Below are 22,344 nucleotides of genomic sequence, written 5' to 3' on the forward strand. Positions count from 1 at the left end.
CAGGGGCTGACAGAGCATGGGTCTGGAGAGATGAACAGGGTCCAAATTCTGCATGGTCACAAAGGCCACATGAAGAATTTGGACTTTATCCTATCAGGAAGTGGTGGCAACAGAAATCTTTGAGCAGAGGACTGTTAGGTTTGCCTTCCAGAGCAATACCTCTAGAATAAGTGCTTCAGAACCACTGGAATGGAAAGACCAGAGGCAATGAGACTGGTTGGGAGGTTGATGAGAGAGAGAAGAAGCAAAATGAAAGCAGAAGCAGCGTGGCTTAAGAGCTAGGGTTAGAGTAATGAACCATTTCTCAGGTACCCGTGGCAAGATTTAGAAGTTGATTGCATCTGGGAGATGGGAGTGAGAGATCATTTTCTATTTTAGAGTAATCAACAGTAAGAGCAGGGGGCTTCCCTGGTGGTGCAGTGGTTAAGAATCCGCCTGCCAATGCAGGGGACACGGGTTCAAACCCTGGTCTGGGAAGATCCCACATGCCGCGGAGCAACTAAGCCCGTGCGCCACAACTACTGAGCCTGCGCTCTAGAGCCCGTGAGCCACAACTACTGAAGCCCACACGCCTAGAGTCTGTGCTCCGTAACAAGAAAAGCCACCGCAGTGAGAAGCCACCGCAGTGAGAAGCCTGTGCACCGCAACGAAGAGTAGCCCCTGCTCGCTGCAGCTAGAGAAAGCCCACGCGCAGCAACGAAGACCCAACACCAGCCAAAAATAAATAAATTAATTAATTTTTTAAAAAGAGAGTAAGAGCAGGTCTGAGATGAGCTTCATTTGTGACATGGTAGGTTTCAGATGTCTATGGGACACTTCCTGGAAACACTTTTGAGCCTACTAGTACCAGGCACTATATTGGGTTCTAAAGATAAAACGGTAACCAAGACAACAGGGTCCCTTGGTGCAGCATGCATTCTAGTGAAGGAGACCGACAATAAATAGATAGATAAATCAAATAATAACAGATTATGATGAATGCAATGAGGGAAAAACAGAGGATGATAGGAAAAAAGTAAATGGTATACAATTAAAAATCCAAGATTGGTGTTCAAAAGAGATATCAAGGCAAGAAATAAAGGCTTGGAGTCATTACTATGCATGCTAGCGGTTTGGGCCATCTGGAGCTCTGAACCTCTCCACAAAGTGATGAAAGCTATGTTCTCTCTCTCCAGAAAACACGCATACTTATAATGGGTTCATTGGAGAATCTGAAATTTAGGGGGGTAGAAACATCAACTTTCTTTTTTCTGTTCATGCTCGTCTTGTACTTAATTTGTCTTTCTTATTCCTTAATGATACCTAAAGCAGATTTCATAACTTTTTAATCATCTTTGCTTTGAGAACTTAAAACATCAACTACCTGTCTGAGACCGAGCTCTCCACAGTCCCCAACATCAACCACTCTTTCTACTGGAGGGTTTGGCTGCAGGAGTAGGTATGGGTGCTGTTCTTGATGCTTCTATCCTCCTCCCCTTCCTTCTCCTCCTCTGTTCCCAGGCAGGGTGAAGAGGTGAGGGTGGACCACATTCAGCTGGGCAAGGTCATTGTGTCTTGGGCTACCCTGACTGGTCATTGAGGCTCTCAGGAGGTACATGTGGACACATTAAGCTCCCTAGGTCTCCCTACTACATGGATATGACTTCCTTCCCTGGATTAAACCCACAGCCTGGTCCGTGGTGTCCTCGCCTGATGGGCAGCCCTATTATGGTGTTCTGGCAAGATAACTCCAACACCCTCACCTTCACTGGCTTGCATTTGACCTGTGGTCATGAAGCCTTGACCCTACAAAGAGAGGGAGTATACTCCTATTCCTTTAGTGCCCCCATTTTCAGCCCAACCATCCCTTTCCTGTTTTTGTTGTTCTTGCTCAGATATAAGGTCATATCAGCAATTCCTCTGCCTTATCTGGCATCCATTAAGGGGCGAAAAAATGTCAATCTTCATTTCTTACAGGTCCACCCAGTCTTTACAGATTATTCTCTTGTAGTCTTATATGATGGAGGGAAATTTTGTCTCCAAGTACACAGGGAACCTTGATAAGATGCTCTCCTTCTCCCTTTTTCCCCTTCTTAGACAGGCTGGACCAGGTCAAGAAGTCCTTGAGAGACCCTGAGAACTCACTGATTCCATTGTAGACACCTCTCTGGGACTGTCTCCCGAGTGTAGGTTACTCAGCACCCTTTGTCTTTACGCTGGTGCCTTAGCAGCACTGCCAGGATAACAGAGAAAGTCCCACACCTTATTATCCTATAATAAGATTTAGCCAGGAAAAGAGAGAAATTAATAATTATCCACAAAGACATTTTAATGCAGGCAACACTTTTGTAAACAATGGAGGGACTAAGTAGACAAACAGAGTGAGATGAAGGAAGTCAACGACTGGCAAAAGCAGGAATCCACTTCCTCTCCTTGGTGGGATGGACAGAGTGAAGGTGGTGTCACTGGAGCACAGGAACCGAGGTTTGTCAGACAGAAGCTGGAACCACAGCAAACCTTTTCTGCAGAAACTGAAGCCCTGGAGGAGATATAGGCCCTATGAGTGAAGTCACCTGAGGATAGAAGAAAGGGAGAAATACCCTGACTTCTCTCTCCCTTCCGTTTCCAATGTATCTCATTAGCCAAGCCTAGAGGGAAACCAGCTGACATGGGAGCATGGAACAAGATCCTGCAGGGTGTCGGTCAGTCCCTCTGCTTTGGAGAGCAGATCTAGGAAAGAACAAGGAATGGGATCTGGGAGCAAACAGACATTCACATGTAAATTATTAAATATAATCTCAGAAAGATCATTGACCTTTGGTGATCCCATTACTTAAGGTTAAGACCCTCTGATATAGATGGTAGCTGAAGGCATGCACAAGATGAAATTGCCCAAGATAATCAATGAAATGAGTCTTTGGGAGCTGAGAAACAGTGATGAGTTCATTCCCTTTATTGTTGAACTGGTAAATAGGAATCAATTTTTGAGAAAGGATTCTATCCTCTACACTATAATGCCTTTAACTGTAACCCTATGATAAAAGCTGTATCTCCTGTAAACCTAGCTCATTTAGCCTACATTACTTTTGGAAGCTATGTTCAGTAAAAGGACATAATCTAGAAGTTTACTACATACTCAAGCCAAGGTTGTAGACCTGTCTTGGACAAACCAGAGCTAAGATGGAAAACTTCCTGGGATAGGAGCATCCTGACTTCTTGTTCAAATTGAACATTTTTTAAGCAATAGAAAAGTGTCTGGCTGTTGTATTTAAGGTTAGGTTCACTAAACTGAATCAAAGTTTAGAATAAAAATGACAGAATACACTCAACACTCCATTATCTATTCTCAGATAACCCCAAAATCTTTTCTGCGGAATGTGTTTTCCACTTTGGACAGCAGGTTTTTCTTCATAAGTATGCTTGGCTTTGAATAAGATTTCAATTAGTATCCAGGAGAAGACAATGGTGATGCCAAGATGATCCTTCCCACAAGCCTCTTTAGACTAAAAGGTCATTGAAAAACCAAACATTTTGAGCAGCAGCACCAAGAGACATGATCTTACCTTCTGAAAATCCTGGCTTAACCCCCTCTCATAATTCATGCAGCAGAAAAATTATCTGTAAGTGGGCCATATGATCCCACCTTCCCATGTTCACCTATCAGAGCCATCCTCTCCATAAACACGGTAATTGAAAGTGTGGACTCTGGAAAAAGACTGAGTTCTGATCCTAATTCTCAACTTGGAAGCAGTGTGATCTTTGAACAAGACACTTAATTTTTTTTTTTAACCTCATATTGAAAGTGTTTAATTTTTCTAGTAATTAAAAAAATAGCAACAGGACTTCCACTTCTACCTATGATGGAAGATCTTATATGAGAACAAACCTCTCACTAGGAACAGTTATACATTTCAAGTATCATACTAAAAGAAATAAACAACAAAATAGCTCCTTGCAGGCATTGGAAAACAACCAAAGCAGGCAGAACTTGAGAGGCCAATATGGAAAAGAGAAAGGGACACATTGAGGTAAGCAAGGCCATCTCTACCACTTTTTTACTTTTCTAAAGATCAGTTTTATTGAGGTATAAGTGACATATAATAGAATGTATAGATATTAAACGTATGTTTGATGAGTTTTGACAAATGTATACACCTGTGTAACTACCATCACATTAAAGCTACTGAACATTTTCGTCACCTAGGAAACTTCCCTTTTGCACCTTTGCAGTCAATTCCCAGCAACATGCACTGCCCCAGGCAGCCACTTGTTGGATTTCTATTGCCATAACTTAATTTGCCTGGTATAGAACTTCATATAAGTGAAATCATCAGTATGTAATATACTGTATCTGCTTCTTTCACTCTCTGTGCTGTTTGTTGTCAGATTCATCCATGATTTGAAGTTTGTCATGTGTTCGTTCCTACTGATGATGTTTCATGTATTTTGAAGGTCTGTTATTAGATACTACGCTTATAAGATCACTATGTATTCTTCATAAACTAATCCTCTTATTACAACAAGATTTATTGTCTTGAAATCTATTTTCTGATTATCAATATAGCTACATAAGATTTTATATGTTTGCTCTTAGCATGGTGTATATTTTTCTATCCTTTTATTTTTAAATTCAAGTTTGAAATGTGTCTCTTTGTAAAGAAAATGGAGTTGCATCTTGCTTCTTATCTGATCTGAAAATCTCTATCTTTTATTTGGAACATTTCATCCATTTACATTTAATGTAATTATCAATATAGTTGCACTTGAGACTATCAAATTGTTATTTATTTCCAATTTAGTCTCTCTGGTCTTTGTTCCTTATTTCAAAAATCCATTTTTAGTATTCCATTTTATTTTTCTATTGGTTTTTTGACCATCTCTATTATGTTTTAGTAGTTGCTCTAAAAATTACAATATGTATCTTTAACTTTTTACAGTCTACCTTGAATTAATATTATAATAATTTATGCACAGTGTAAGAACCTGCAATATAATTCCATTTACATTCCACCTTGTTCTTTGTACTACTATCTCAAACATTTTAGTTCCAAGTATTACAAAACAAAAACACATTGTTTTTATTTTTTATTTAAATACTGAATAGAATTTTAGAATAAAATAAAGGAAAATATTCTTTATATACCCTAATAGGTACCACGTCTACTGCAATTTACTCCTTCCTGAAGATCTGAATTTCCATATGATAATGTTCATTCTGTTTTATATTTATTCTTAAGTATTTTGTAGTTTTTGATATTATAAAATGTGTCTTCTTAAATTTAATTTTCCAATTATTTGCCACTTCTACACAGAGATACTATTGACTCTATGTTAATGTATTAACAATAAGCTTGTTAAATTCATTTATTAATTCTAACTTTTTGTCTTCAGATTATTTTGGATTTTCTTTATTACAATCACATGTTTGTGAATAAAAACGGTTTTATTTATTCCTTCCAAATCCTTATGACTTTTATTTAGTTTCTTGCCTTATTGCACTGGTAGGAGTTACTGATATAGTAAAGTAATGTATAATGGTAGTGCTAATGGGCTTTCCTGTATCTTTCTCAATTTCACTGGGAAAGTTTTGAATATCTGATTGTCAGGTATGATACTGAGCGTGAGTTTCTTATAGATACCTTTACCAGATAAAGGATGTTCCTTTTCAGTTCTCGTTGTCTAAGACTATCTTTTTGTTATGAATTAAAAGTATGATTTTTCTATGTCCATGTTATTTTTAGGATCTCTAGTCTCATTAAACATAATTGCAGAAAGGGATAAATGTGTGTGTGTGTGTGTGTGTGTGTGTGTGTGTGTTCTTGTAGCAGTCAGCATAACTCTGTTACAAAAATCAATTACATTAGAGAAAATTATAGGCTACGCTCGCTCATGAACACAAAATATTAGCAAATTGAATCCAGCAATATATAACAGATAATACATCACAACCAGGTGAGATTAACTCCAGGGCTACAAGATTGGTTTAACACTGAAAATCAATTAATGAATATCACCATATTAAAAAAGAAAAGAAAAAAATTCATGTAATCATCCAAAAGGTACAGATAACACATGTGCTAATTTAATAAAAGAAATATACAAAATATCTACACTAAAAACTACAATATGTTATTGACGTTAAATAAAGAGGATATACTATGCCCATGGATTAGAAGAGTCAATATCATAAAGAAGTCAGTTTGCACGAACTGACCTGCAGATTTAAAACACTATCAATCAAAATCCCACTATTTCATGTAGAAATTGAAAATGGATGATTCAAATGTGTATAGAACTGCAAATGACTGAGAATAGTTAAAGTAGTCTCAACAAGAAAGTTGGAAAACATATACTACCAGATGTCAAGACTTATAAACTGCAGTGATAAAGGTAGTGGTATTGGCACAAGTGTAGAAAAATATACCAATGAAATAGATTAAAGAGTCCAGAAACAGACCAAACACATAAATGATCAGTTGATATATGATAAAGATGACACAATATTGCTGAACTGGTGAGCAAGAAATAGTGCTTATTTGGTTAGATGTCCATATGGGAAAACACTCAAACTTGACCATCCTTCCTTCACAAAAATTAAATCCAGATGAATTGTAGATAAACCAGTAATCCTTTTAATCAGATAGCACTGATAGGCAAAGTTTTCTTAAATAGAGCACAAAAGAGTGCTTAAAAAAAAAACGTAATAAATTAGGTTGCATTAACATAAGAACTTTGATTATCATAATAGATCATTAGGAAAATGAAAAGACAAACCTCCAGTTGGGGGAAGATATTTGTTCAGTACACATATTTGAAAATAACTTGCATCCAGAATTTGATGGATTTGTAAAAACCAATAAGAAAAGGAAAAAATCCAAAAGGAAAAAAACATGGATGAAAAGTTTGAACAGATACTTCTTGCAAGAAGGTATTGGAATGGCCAAAAAGCACATGAAATAGTGTTCATCCTCATTAGATGTCAGGGAAATTCAAATTAAAACCACTGTGAAATATCACTACGTATCTGCTGGAGTGGCTACAGCACAAGAATGTCTGTAATGAAAAAGGTAGAAACTGCATAGTGTCAGTGGTGATGTGGAACAACTGGAATTCTCATACATCTGGTGGGAATGTAAATCACAGCCATTTGGAAAACTCTTTGGCAATAGCTATGAAAGTTGAACAATTACGTTCTATATGACGCAGAAATTCTACTTCCAGGAAGAGCCCCAAAAGAAATTCATACTATGTATACATCTAAAGACATGTGTGAAAATGTTCACAGCAGGATTATTTATAAGAGCCCAAACTGGAAACTCCATGCTATCAATACTAGAATGGATAAATAAAATATGATCTATTTAGACCATGGAATAAATGAATTACTGCTATATGCAACGTGGATTTCATAAACATAGTGAGGGATCTAATCCGGAAAAAAAAGAACATACTATATGATGCCATTAATAAAAACTTCAAAAACTGACAAAATTCATCTATACTAATAGAAGTTAGAATACTGGTTTCCTTTGGTCATGAGGTAATGACAGAAAGGTATGTCGGGGCTTATAGGATGCCAATAATAATATTCTATTGCTTTATGTATATGTACACTTTGTAAAAATTCACTGGGCTGCAGATTTCTGATTTTTGCATTTCTGTGTATAAATTATATTTCAATTTTAAAATCACTCAAAAAAAATCACAGCACTAGGCATCAGTGAATGCCTATCAATTTTCAAACTATAAAAAGGATAAATAATATTTGTGAGATTTTAGTGACAATAATACTCTCACATATTACTGGTAGTGATATAGATGTCTATGATTTTTGAGATGTAATTTGACAAAAAAGCACAATCAGATTCTAGTAAGGGTCTATGCCATTCTAGTTTTCAGGTTATATGCTTTCATAATCAGTCACACTTGATCTTCACAATAAGTATGGAAAGCAGGGTTTATTATCAACATCATACAGGTGAGGGAACAGGTTCCGAAAGTTTAAATGCTTATTGAGTGCCATAGGACTAGGAAACAAATGAGCTGGAATTCTCACCTGGTGCTACAATGACCAGAGAAACCTCCACAAAGATTCTCAGCAAAATTTACCCAAGAAGACTGTGAGAGTACGGAGCTGTCAATATAAGAAAAGAGTTGGATGCGAGAAGACCTACTTTATTTCTTTACTTACAATACAGAACATTGAGAACCTAAACATTCAATAAAAGGGTATGCTTCAATGATGTTTCTCTATGGTATATTATGCAGACATTAAGTAGCCTTTTAAGAAGATAATTATGACATTTTATATTAACTGACTCTTAGAAGCCCATATAAGAGATATTGTTAAGTGAATAAATTTCCCAGCAACACAGAGAATGCTTAGAATATAATATGAAGTGAAAGGCAAAATAAATTCTGCCGAAACCCTGAGTACACCTGTGTAAAATTATGTGGGCATATGTGAAAATGTGGTGAAGAAATTCCCAGACATGGAGAAAGGTGATATACAATGATAGTATATCACTGGGAAATTTTCTTAATGTTTTCCTCTTCTTTTGTTGCTGCTAAAATGCTGCTTGCACTGTATATTAAGATGTAAAAAGAAGAAACCAACTGCTAAGCAAGAATGAGTAGCCCAGGTTATTGGGGATAAGACAGTTCTTTTCAAGACATGTAATTTAATGGGAGTGTATTGAGGGTAACAGAATCACGGCTTAAAGAATAAAATAATCTTTGGGGAACCAGAAAGAATGTGTGTAAGTGGTTCTCCCAAGGTCACTTAGTGGATTACTGGCAGTCAGGAGTAGAACACAGCCATTTTGACCACAATAAATGAATTTAAAAATTGGACAGTTCAAATAGTAACAAGATTTAAAAATAAAAAACAAAGCAACAGCTATCCACAAAAGCAAAACTTGGCCAGGGAAAGATCATTAAATTGACAATTCATCTTTAAGTAATGTAAGTAATATATAGCATATTTATCTTATGACATTTTGTATTGCATTTATATTCAGACACTTTTAGCATTCTTAGTAATTTTCCACGAGGTATACATATGTTGTTCAAGGAGCCACGGACAAAATAATGTTATGACTTACTGAAATATATCATTTTGTCTATCTGATGCCTCCGTTTCAGAGAATGCTCACTATACACTCCTTTTCCTCATATTGGCCTTTATTAGACTTATTCCTTAAACCCAAACACTTGGCATGATCTTATCAGTGTCACCAACATAACCATTTCCATTTGCTTTGGTTCGTGAGAATGAAAAAAACGAACCCACCTTCTCCCTGTCTGCAATTATGTTCAATGAGAAGAGGAGAAGCTAAAAAATAATCTGAGTACATTAAAAACATCATTTTAATTTATAGTAGCAGTTACTCTTTGCAGGATTCAAAGAGAGTTGGGGCAAACCCTCATTAGAAAAGCAATGGACGGGTTTCCCTGGTGGTGCAGTGGTTGAGAGTCCGCCTGCCGATGCAGGGGACACGGGTTCGTGCCCCGGTCCGGGAAGATCCCACATGCCGCGGAGCGGCTGGGCCCGTGAGCCATGGCCGCTGAGCCTGCGTGTCCGGAGCCTGTGCTCCGCAACGGGAGAGGCCACAACAGTGAGAGGCCCGCGTACCGCAAAAAAAAAAAAAAAAAAAAGTCAAAAGCAATGGATATCCTGGAAAGAAAATTTGGGGGCATTTTGAAAAGGGTGATTAAAAGTTAGATTTCATAGTCTGTGCCAGTGGGCACTGAGGGAGGAGGGGCTAGAGGTGTACAGTGGCTAGACAGACCTTTAAATTGGTATTAAACACTTTTCCATATGAAGGAAGTATCCTCCTGCCAAAAGCCAGGAGCTGAGAGATCCATTTCCATGCAAATGCTGTCGTGAGAGTGCTGGGTAAACTTGGAAAGATTAAGAGGTCACTGGGGTGAGAACCCAGGACGCAGAGCACGTCTGGCTTCACTTCCTTGCAGACTCGGGAAACTTGGCACAAAGTAGCAAGATGAAGGGTCTATATAAACACACAAACCCACTGACTATTTTTTTCCGTAGAGTTAACTCAACCAGAAATATATTACAAAAATAGAACAAAGCTGGCTTCCATCAGTTTTCACCGTACGAGCCCATAAAGGATTTCTTGTCCCTAGTCCAAAGCAAAGTGGAGGAATGACAGCTCAGGGCCCAGACTTCTCAGCAGTGGTTTCCTCTGCTGACCACTGCCTGACCTCTTTCCTGAGCTGAGCTGGAACAAAGACCCCTTTGAGTGAAATGCAGCCCATATGCAACAGGAGGGTCTCCCAGACCGACTTCCTCCACTAAAATCCTCAAAGCAATTCATTTGCAAAAATCTTTCTAATAAGTACCACGTGGATTCCTGGACACCCCTGGGATCTTTGTAAGAATTTCTTGATGATGCTCAGACCTTGACCTGTCTCTATTATCCCTAGTTATGAAACAGCGGCATCAGCCTTGCAAAGCAAACTTGGGCTGTCTGAAATAAAGAATGTTATAAATATTTGGAAGTCTTTTAAAAATCGGTCCCCAACTCTCCTCACATTTATAATCTGGTAAATGCATTATGTTTAGTAGGGAAAGGATAGGTTTTAGAATCTAACAGACTTGGACAATCCCATTGATTATTGGAGAATGATCTAAAAAACTTATGTAAACTGTTCTTTGTTAGAAAAATGGGAATCATACCTACTTCATATGGCTGTTAAGAGAATTAAATAAAAGAAGTCTAGTCTCCGACACACATGGAGATTCAATAAATCTGAGCGTTCTTCTCCTCTCCCACACAGAATCTGACTTGTATTTAACGTGCGTGTCCATTATATCCAGAAAGATTAGAAAGTGGTGCGGATGTTATCTTGAGATTATAAATAACACTCTGAACCATTATTCATGGGCCAAAGATTCCTTGCAGAATAGCGTTGTAAAATGTCTTTGGTCTAAGGTTACACTATCAACCCAAACCTGTCTTTGTATTAGGTTCTTTAAACATTTAGGAAGTAGTTGAGAGTACTTATTGGGAGGTTAACGCAAAAAAGCCAAAGGGAAGTCATCACGTGCTAAAATCAGGGAAATGCTGAGAAAAGAGAGAAGCCGAGAGTATCGTAAAATCAACAACTTCCGCACCAAGCATGACTTTTCACATTGAACTCTCTCCAGAATCTGTTGTCTTCTCACAAAAGACAGAATGGTTTTATAGCCACATAAAATCCCTGCCTCTGCCAGGGCACAGCTCAGAGGAAGATAAAGTGTGAATTAAAGAACATACAGACCAGAGCAGAGACGCGGCCTAGGGAGGGAGGTCACGTCTGTGTTAAACAGGTCTGTTTTGAAGTGTGCACACTGCAAGCCCTAGTGTTTGCAGAGATCTGTCAAGTTCCTGGCTGAAAAAAAGAGATGCTTAAAAAAAAAAAAAAAGAAGAGATGCTTAAAGATTAAGCAAAGTTTGTTTAAGACTCTTCAGGTGATGAGGATAAATCTTGGGCTGCTGACAACAGGGAAACTGAGTTGTTTGTTTATTTGTTTTGTAACACCAGGGGGTGACCATGGAATGACAATTGGCAAATGGACTGTGGGGAAACAAAGGACATTCCATAGATAATGCAGACTTAATCCCTAAAGGACATGACACAGTCTGGGCCAGAGCAAAAACATTTCTCTCCACCACATCTGGATCAGGAATTTACCCATTCCCTAGGGAGAAAGCGTTGGGAGTTAACACCAGAACCGTATGTTATGTTATTTGTCATCTGTTGTCAATGTATGCTGTAATTGACTCTTCAAATAAACTGTGTATACAGTTCAATCCATAATGAGGGTGCTGTCATTTTCACCTAAGCTTTCTGTTATTCCAATGGAAGGAATTCCTTCAGGAACCGTTGAAGGTTTTTATCTGAAGTTAGTAGGCATAAGAAATAGTTTAAGTCAGAGTCCTCTAACTAAGGAGCTGGACACAGACCCTCAGGCATATCAAGTTTGCACTGTGGGAGCATCAATTACACTGTCCATAAAGCCTTAAAATGTCCCCAAGATATAGGACCCTCCTGAGTGGAATTATTTCAGGGAAAATAATTACTGTGTTTTTTTTCCCTTAAACATTATTCCAGACATCTTTCTATTGCCTATATTTAGATGGTTAAAATCATCAACGCAAGGAAATTGAAAGGTATAGACCCAGAGATTGGTGGACCTGTGAGAATGCTAATTGTTGCATCTTTAATGGCAGGGAGTTAGTCAATATCATCTAGGATAGAAATATGTGATTTAAAAAAAAAGGAAGACTGGAACCATTGTTCTAAGGATGAGGGGGGATTAAGGAAATAACTGCGCTACGATTCCTAGCTACAAACATAAGATTATTTTTCTTATTTAGGTTTACTCCATCATATTAGCTTGGAACTCACCGGTTTTTAGTCTGTGGTTTTCAGTAATTTTGTGTATTTGGCTGTCGTTTGAGTCACATGTGCAGAGTTGCCTGTGCAGTGAAACTCTTCTACCCTCTGCATCCATGACATCGCTACTGCTCTGTGTATTAGTCAAAGGCAATGGGCTACGTCCACCACAACTCGGTTTCAAAGAGGAGGCCAACCTGCTAGGGATGGTTCCTAAGAGACGATGGAACATCAGCCCAATAAATCCCAGGTAACAAAAGGCAACTGACTCACCCAGGCTGGGTGGTCGCCCCTGTGTCTTGTACCGTACATCCATCAGCTCCTAGACCCCAGGCAGAGAGAGGGGGCAGGGAAGGGGAGAGGCAGGGTGAGCGAGAGAGAAGGAGAATAAGAACCCACCAGTATTACCATTTCCCGTTGAACTCTGGTGCCTCAGTCTGGAGGCATTTTGTCCTTCCCTGCAACCAGCAGATCCCTAGACAGGCTGGAATAACTGAAGTATATCAAAATGGATCACTGTTTCACGATGTGATGGTCACCCTGAAGCCATACTCTGGGCTTTGCAGAAAAATAATATGGTTTCCAGTAAGAATACTCAGGTAAAGCCTACACAGCACGAGGATCACTAAGCATGCATAGCTTGTGAACCTGGACATTGCTTTCTTGTTAAATACATTTATTTATTTAGATTTTTTAAATCCTCAGTCCTTGCCACAACTGTCCTGGAATTTGTTCCAGGTGTATGAGTACAGATGTTAGTCCCTCTAAATATCGTATTCATATTCCACTGGTTGACTATAAAGATAAAGGAATTCCAGGGAATAGCTGAGAGAAGAGGGAAATGCAAAGGCATAGAACCCATAACACTGAAAAATAAAACTCTACCGACACCTAGGAGAGAATAAAGACTAAAGGGAGAATACTAACAAATACTGGTATTTGAGATGCTGTTGAAATCCTCCCACACCTCTTTATTTCTATGGGCCAAAATAAAGGCATATTTTCTCCGAGCCCTGCCATTTGAATCTATTTTTTCACTTTGTTTTTAAAAATTAATATAATTGTGCATTTTTTTTAGAATTAGTTTGAGGACTAAATTTCATCTTTTTAGAGGCACTTGAATCCATACAGATCTTTATTAATTCAGTGTGGTATCATCCCAAATTCCCAAAAGCCAGCAAAGAATGTCAGAAAGTACAGTGAAACAAATAATGATAATTGCTAAAGAAATATGCCACATACTACAATGTTAATGATACGTTTTTTTATGGCCTGTATAATGTTTCCAATATTTTCTTTGTGCCATAAGAATCAACCAATAAAGAAATGAATATGTCAGCTTGCAGTCAGATCATGGTGTTGATGGAAACAAAGAAAAATGTGGTCCTTAAAAAAATTAAAACAAAGACCAAAAAAATGTAGTTTTCATTACTTCCAAATAATGAGACAAAATAAATGATTAGAAATACAAAATTCTATCAAGAAAGGAGGAAAAGAAAACAAACCTATTAGAGAATACTACAAGTAGAAAATACTTTTATATCTCTCAGATTTGTCTTTCAAAACAAAAACCCATGAAATTATCCCCAAAGTATTTATTGAGTATCTACTATACCTTGGGCTTTGTGCTAGACCTTGGAGATGCAGTGGTGAATTCAACAGATGAGTTCAAATAAAGGGAAGTCAAAGAGATCAGGCAAATCCAAACAAAGATGGGAGGACAGTAACAGACAAAGCAGTAACTGAGGCAAAAAGAAATAAACAGCACAAAAGTATGCTTTTGTTAGTGTTAAAAAGTACAATATGTAGTAAATACAGACAAAAAAACCCAAATGGCATAGACATAAAATATAGTAAACAAGATTTATGGAAGTAAAAGATCATATTTGTTTGGAGAAACCTTAACACACCTGTCAGTCTTTCTATCCATCAAATGCACAAAACTCAGGGAAATGTTTCACTTAGGACTCTCTTTTACAAGTGATAGAAAATGCAACCAAACCGGATTTAAGATAAAGAGGAGTCTATGGGTTAACATGAGAAGATGTCCTCTAGTCTTTGCTTTTGCTCATTATTTTAAAGTAATGAATACTACAATTTTTAGTCTTCATTTTAATTTTTTTAAGGATTGTATTTTACTTCTTTGTTTCTACTGAGCCTCCCTGCTACCTGGGGTAATAGGCAAAGCTTTCCGGCACCACACAATTCCAGATGTTGTGGGAAAAGAGAGGCTTCCCTGATAACTCAGACACACCGTGGAACTGAGACTTGTTGGTTCTGATTCGTCCATCCGGAAACAAATCTTTATGGCCAGGGGAATGGAGAACACTGATTGGCTTAAGTAGAGGTCACCTGTTCCAGGCTTGGAGCTGAATAAGGTACCAGCTTCCCTAGACCACAAGTGATGGGACAGAGGCAGCTGGAACCCTATTCAATAGCCATTCTTCCTGATCTGAATGAATGAATGATATTCCTATAATCTGCTGTATACTTTTAGCTCCAGCATGATGAAGGCGATTCATCCGTATTTCATACCCACTCTTGCTCACTCTAGCATGAAGAAGTAAATAATCTAAGACTTGGAATGCCACCATTGAAGGATTGCTGAGTAAACCTTTGCTTTCACATAACAATATTCTTTATGTAGCCTGCTCTTGAAACATGAAGTTGTTCTCTGCTTCTCCCTTCGCTTTTCAAATGTATAATCTTAAAGAAAAAAAAAAAACCTACTACATTAGCACAATGAGATTTATTTTAATTATACAGTTGAGACCCAGGGAGTCTAGCTCCAGCTTTGTGTCTACTTCTCCATCTGGTTTAATATCTCATTTCGTATCAAGTTTCTTCGACCTTTCCTATCACTGGGGGCAGATTTTCTACTCTGTAACACCTGTTCTTTTTGCTTAGTAATTAAAGCTATATCAGTTTTTCTGAATTAAGAGGGTCTTCCCTGTATCTAAGGACCTATTTAAATCTCCTGGATGAACAACTTCTGCTATTTCATTCAAGAAGTTTCTTTGCAACTTGTTACCTACGCATTCAGTCCCCAATTCTGGAGCTTATCTTTAACAACCACACTGGTTTACCAGAACTCTTAAACTAGCATGAGTTACAGAATCATTCATTGCAAATGCATTCTTTAGGGAAACTATTTCAAGTCCTTATAATGATTTTCTTTCCAGAAATTTTCCTAAGTTTCCTGTTTTGAATTCCCCTTTAGAAGTGAAATCACATGCCCCATCAATCTCTTTATACTTTTGTTGCAAAAAGAATTGGTTTCATTGATATCTGGGACAATTTTTCTTTTGCATGACAGATATGATTTCCCAGTCTAATTTTGTCCATCTCAAATATTCCATATCTCCGTGGACTATTTTATGTTGGCCACGTTTGTATGAGTCAACTGTTTCCAATCCTACCTAGTTGACACACAATATTTCCTCGCCCCACTCCTTGAAAAGTGTTCATAAAAATGTTCGGAGACAAGGAGGAGAGTCATCTAAAGAGCCATGGTGTTTGACATCAATTTCCTGACCCCCTCTCTTCACACTGAAAATCTTCTGTAATACATTTTAGCTTAAAAAGTATGAGCAGAGACAGGTCAGAAACCACAAAGCAGCTCTGCCATGAAAAACAGACTAATTCTATTCCTTACCTGGAGCTCTGAACAGCCCAGAATGTTAACCTAGGTTTACATTCTTATCCCTACCCAGTCCTGCTCCCCTTTGAACTCAGTTCCCCAGATGTCTGCACATGTGACCACCTTGGCTCTAATTTCAAATTTTCTGTGCACGATCTCTTCAATGTCTGTTCTCAGTTTTCCTCCTACTTAAGTAATTCTCATCAATCTCGGAGGCTTGAAAATGCTTCAAGCATGCTGTATTCCGTTGGATTCCTTCCTCTCTCCTCCCAAACCAATGGGCAGGGCTCATCTCTCAGTTGCCTTTCTCCTGTCCCATTCTGCAGTCACGGCTATGTCCTTGGTCTTCTATTCTCAGTATAGTCTCTACAGCAGCAGTACCTGAACCTGGCTGGCCATTGGAAGCTTATGGGTAGCTTTTTAAGATAATGAGAGAGGGAGATTGATTTTCATCAGAGAACTACCAGATTTGAGTTTCCATTGTGAGTCCCAAGCATCATTAAAAAGCTTATCGGGTAATTTTCATGATTAGACCGTAGCTACCTCATGGGCGTGTATCAGAGAACAGATGATTTGATGCCGACTCTTGAGGAAGTGACCCGAAGATTCTGGATCCGTTACAGATTGTTCATGATGGCTGTGGTGAGCTGAGGGTCTAGAGTCCCATGGAACAAGAGTGAGTGTCCAAGAGCTACAGACGTGGGCAGTAGTGAGTGGCCAGCAGGACCTGCAGCACGAACCAGGAAAGCCAGCAGCACGGTGAGTGGTGCCAGCGGAGTCAAAGGCAAGCGTCATGAGCAGTAACTGGGAGATTATTCTTAGCAAAATCTTAGCTGCTTTGCCTCCCAGAAACTGCCCTCCAGCCCCAGCCTTTCCGTGGATTCTGTAAGCTACCCAATAACCTTCAAATACACCCTTTTTCTGCTTTTGTTTTTATTTTCTCCCATATTTTAAAGATAATCTATTTTAAATTCTACAGGTTTAAATTTTAAAGGGTAAGATTTTTACTTTAATCCATCGTCTCTATTTATCAAAGTGACATGTGAAATAGTATTTTTAATTTGCAGTAAGAAGTTTGACACATTTTACTTTTCTATCTGTCCATTGTTCACTTTTCCATATTTTTGATATTATTAGAATTTGGGATTATTGTTTTTATTTTATATATCTTTTTTTAAAGAGTAAAATTTTAGTAATATCTGCTTTTTAATTGCAGCAAGAAGATATTTTGGTTTAGCTCTATTTAATAGATTTCTGTGCCCAATATCAGACTTTTTATACTATAGTAATCTAATTCTTAAACTCGTAAATTGACTTCATTTCTTTAGAAGGATTATCTTTTGAAATAAAATTTTTAAGCAAAGTGCATGATATATTTTTTGAGTCCTTACATAGCTGGGAATATCTCTACTCCAATCAAACATGAGCATGAAAGACCTTGGATGGATATACTGAAGTGTCACAACCTTTTCTTTCTCCTCCAGGACACCTATAATTGCTCTATTTTATTTCTAATATTATTATTACGCTAGAGGAATGTGTGGCAGCCTGATTTACGTGACTGTGTAAGTAACTGTTTCATTTCTGCCTAGATGCTTGTTGGACTTTTACTTTGTACTTTTTAAAAAAATATTCTTTTTTTTTTAATTAATTTATTTTATTTTTGGCTGCGTTGGCTCTTCGCTGCTGTGCGCGGGCTTTCTCTAGTTGTGGCGAGCAGAGGCTACTCTTTGTTGCAGTGCTCAGGCTTCTCATTGTGGTGGCTTCTCTTGTTGTCGAGCACGGGCTCTAGGCACACAGGCTTCAGTAGTTGTGGCACACAGGCTCAGTAGTTGTGGCTCACAGGCTTAGTTGCTCCGTGGCATGTGGGAATCTTCCCAGACCAGGGCTCAAACCCGTGTCCCATGCATTGGCAGGCAGATTTTTAACCACTGTGCCATCAGGGAAGCCCCTACTTTGTACTTTAAAAGCATCTTAGTTCTTAAAAAAAATTTTGTCTCACCTAAACCCAAGAGAGCCTACCTTTTAATTGAATTGCCTGAAATGTGAACAATATTCTTTTTCTATTCACAATTTCTCCTGTATCTTTGACTTTTCTCTGTTTTTATTCCTAAAGTTACTTACTGTGCATTTTTGTTTCAGACCAGAAATTTAACTGTTTTATTCCTCTTTTCATAGAAACAGCTATCAATTTTATCCTCCTCTTTTCAAATTTGTATTTTCTATTTTAATAATTGCTTTTTAATCTTAGTTCCTGTTTCTGCTTTCTTTGGGTATTAGTGCTTGTTCATTTTCTGTCTATCCTCTTGAGTTGAATTTTTATTTATTTTCTTTGATTCAGAAAAAAAGTTCTCCTATTCTATCTCTGTGTATTTCTTATCATCCACCTATTCTAATATCTCTTCTAGAACTACTCTTTTATCTGTTGGTGATGCTTTTGCTGTCATTCATACTTAGAATCTTTTATCTCATGGTTTCCCATGAGATTTAGGGTGTCCTCTGAAATCTGAAAGTTACAAAGTTGGTTTCCACTTTGCTTATTTAATTCCTCCTTATGTTAGCTCACTCTTTTAATGACTCCAACAAATACTTCAATGTTGCAGAGATAGTTTTGACTTGTGATCATCTTTACCTCTTCCAGTTATTCACGTCATTTATTTTCATCTTTTCATTTCATTCTATTACGATTCTGTTTCTATGCAGAGAATCTATATTGGCTTAAATTCTTTTCATGATACCAAAAGTTTTCAGAATTTTTCTTTTGGATACTGAAGTATATCACTTTCATAATAGCACTCTTACTTTGCATCTTCTAAATGTGTATTTCTTTTCCTTGCTCTGTAATGTATTTTCATAGGCTCCTTGTTGGTTTTATGCTCTTTAGTTTTCCACAGATAAATTAAGAGAATTTTGTTTCCAGCCTTGGAGACACAGTCTACTAATACATCATGTTAGAGATTTCAATTTGTCCTTCTCTGCCCACTTGTATAACTTACTGTTTCAGTTTTCATATATTATAACCATTCTAATGGAGATTCTCCATTGGTGTGTTTCCAAAAGAGGTAGCTAGGAGCCTGCAATTTTGAACCAAAGAAATCAGAAAAATAACAAACCATGATTCCTAATATGAACATCCACAGGCAGTTTCCCATGCTCAGCTCTCTCCTACAACGCCTCATTTGAAAGGCATACCCCTCTTACATACAGAGCCTATTTTCCTTGCTGCCTAATTGTTGTCTGAGATTTTGAAAAATGGCAACTGTTGGAAGGTAGGTCCTGTAGAATAATGATGTGATTTCTTCACAGAAGAACACCAGTGAATGGTAGCAAGTTGTTTTGTTTTCTTTTTGAGCTTAACCTTTGGCTTTGGAGAAGGTAAATTGAGCCTTTCTCTCTTTTTTTAAAATATGTTTTCAGTTTCAAGAAACAAAAGCAAATTGTACTATTAGAAAAAAATACAGATTTTGTCAATTCAACTCCATATGCTTTATTATTGGTATCCAATTTTCCCAGATACCAGTGAGCAGCCACAAAGGCTGTACTGGGGACAACTATTCAGAGTTCAGAATCGTGGGACCCTGCTAGACGTTTGACTGCTGCCTCTTCCCCGTGTGTTGTACCATCTCCTTCTGGATTCTTATTTTAAGAACATTGGATTACAATAAAAAATTTTTAATATATGAAAATTTTTAAAAAACAACATTGGCTCTTTCACAGAAAAGTCCACGTGTCTCCTGTATACCTTAAACTTACCCAACACTGTATGTCAATTATTTCTCTTTTTATTTCTCAATAAAAAGAAATAAAGTCAATTGTATCTCTCTCTCTCTCTCTCTCTCTCTCTCTCTCTTTCTGTCTCACACACACACACACACACACACACATACACACACATATAAACACACAAGTCCACATGTCTTATCTTCTGATTATTTTGATTTGTTTTTTTCCTCCCTGAGTTCTTGGAGAATTTAATGATGATGTGTTTTAATTCATTGATTTATTTCTTTGGATTTCACAAAGTCGCAGGTAGTGGTTAATATTGTTTAGGGTAAACATTAAAACCTATTGCACTTATTCTGGTTCTCTTAGGAATTTCTCTCTCTCATATAGTGCTGGTATGGCTACTAGTTATGGTACCCGACTCCAGTGCCAGACACAGGAATATGTATTTGACAATCATAGTACTGCATCCCAGTGGGTACAGTGATAATTTCAGATATGAATATTTGACATTTTCCAAGGGTAGTGTTTTCCCTGGGATATTTTGGGGGAATTTGAGGGTTTTTTCCCTTTAACATGACGAGCTACAAGCATGTAGGGTTTCTGAAGAATATCTCGCCAGGTAATTTAAAAGTCTGAGTAGAGTAAGAAAGATTGGAGCCAAAGTCAAAGAAAAACAGAGACAAGAAAAGTTGCAAAATAGATCAAGTTGATGCCATCATTTGACATTCAGAATCAATCCATGCCCGAAACTAAGTTTATTCCTCAGGAATATCCAGTTATGGGATCCAACAAGTTCTTCAGGTTAATCTATTCTATTCAGTGAAACCAAGAATACTAATTATTACATCGAATTTGCCATTACTGCCTGTTGTATTCTTCACTTTTGTGATGCATTTTCCATTTCCAATGTGAGCACTCTGCTGGTCCTCCATTCCTCCTCTTCCATGACTCTATGCTGTAGTTTCATAAATGAGATGAGAGATTTTCAAGCATTTTCTTTCAGGTTTTAGTCTTCCAAAAAAAGAGAAATTATTTCTCTGAGATATCAGGTGGTTCTTTTCTCTATTACTGAATTTTTTCAAATGTCTGTTCATAAATATGTTTTATTATTGTGTTTCACTTAAAATAGTGAGTATTGTGTCTATGAGTTAGTACAGCTTTTTTCCATAAATTTTGTGCACCTTCTTTTGGCCTTTTAGGCATGGCTGAGAGAAATGATGGGCAATTCAATCTGATGAAACTTTTAGTTTCTAAGATCAAGGATCCAGTAATCAGTCAGATCAAGAAGAGAGTTACTACCAAAGGAATCACAGAAGGTAGTTTTGATTATTTCTCAAGTTTTTATTTTATCTTACTGTATTTATTATGCAAACCCAAAGTGATCCAAGTTACTACTCCAACTTCTCAATCTGTCAAAATCCCTGCCTGACAACTGATTATTCTCCAACTTTACTTGGCGTGTTTTCTATATAAAATATTAGCTAAAATCGAGCATTATCAAGGCATCCCTAATTTTGTGGAGTTTGCAATTAGGTAACAGATCTATATTTTTTCTCTCTCTACCTGTTCAGAGATCATCATTTCTAGCTGCCCTAAGAAAAAGATGTTAGTGGACATTTAAGCATCTCCTGAGAGCTGCCAGTCATGCATAGTTCACACCTGTGTAATTGTAACTGTAACTGGCTGGTCCTCCTTGAGTCTACTCTTGATAGCATTGTATTTTGATGAAATGTTTAGAATTACTGATTTGTGCATTGTACCTTTCCCTAGAACTGAATAATATTATAGATAGTTTCCTATTATATAATAGTAGTAATACTACTAATAATAATAATGAGAAGAAGAAGAACAACAACAAGAAGTTATATTTAAATTTAAAGTTTAGAAACAATAGTAGCTAAATGGATTTGCAGGGATTGCTGTCTTAAAACCCAAAGTGGTGTGGTCAGATTTCTCGTAAGTAGTGTTGCCAAAATTATAAAATACAACAACACAATTTACTCGGTAGATTGCTGTGAGTCGCCTCCCCTTCCTATCATCTAAGGCTTGCATTAAAAAAAAAAATAAGTCTTCTAGCAGTTCAGATAAAATCATTTTTTCTTCTCTATCTTCCCCTTTATTATTCTACTTTTTGGAGGAAGTATTTGTATATTAGTCATAAGTGCTTCATCACAGAATGTGACATAATTGGCAACTCATTGAAGACATGGGAATTTTCTCTTGTCTGCAGAGTAATAATTTCTTATAATAAGAAACACATGTGAGGATTTTTTTTTAAAACTATGTCTAGACTTGGGATCTTTCCCAAGAGAGCTTCCAGGTGTTTATCTAAGCATAACAGGCCACATTACTACATTTTACAGGCTGGGAAATAGGAATGGCATAACAAAAGTATAAACGAGACTGGACAGCCTCATAATTCGAAAATGAATTTGGAAATTGGAGAAAGTTGAATGAAATTAATATGCTGGAACTATGGGGTGAATTTAATGTGAATTTCTATTTGTTAATCTTCACTGGATGCTATTGCTACGAGTTCTTTTCCACGTTTGATTCCGCTTTGTCACTTATAATATGTAGACTTCCCTAACTTT

The sequence above is a fragment of the Phocoena phocoena genome, chromosome 2 (assembly GCF_963924675.1).
Source record: "Phocoena phocoena chromosome 2, mPhoPho1.1, whole genome shotgun sequence".
NCBI classification, from domain to species: domain Eukaryota; kingdom Metazoa; phylum Chordata; class Mammalia; order Artiodactyla; family Phocoenidae; genus Phocoena; species Phocoena phocoena.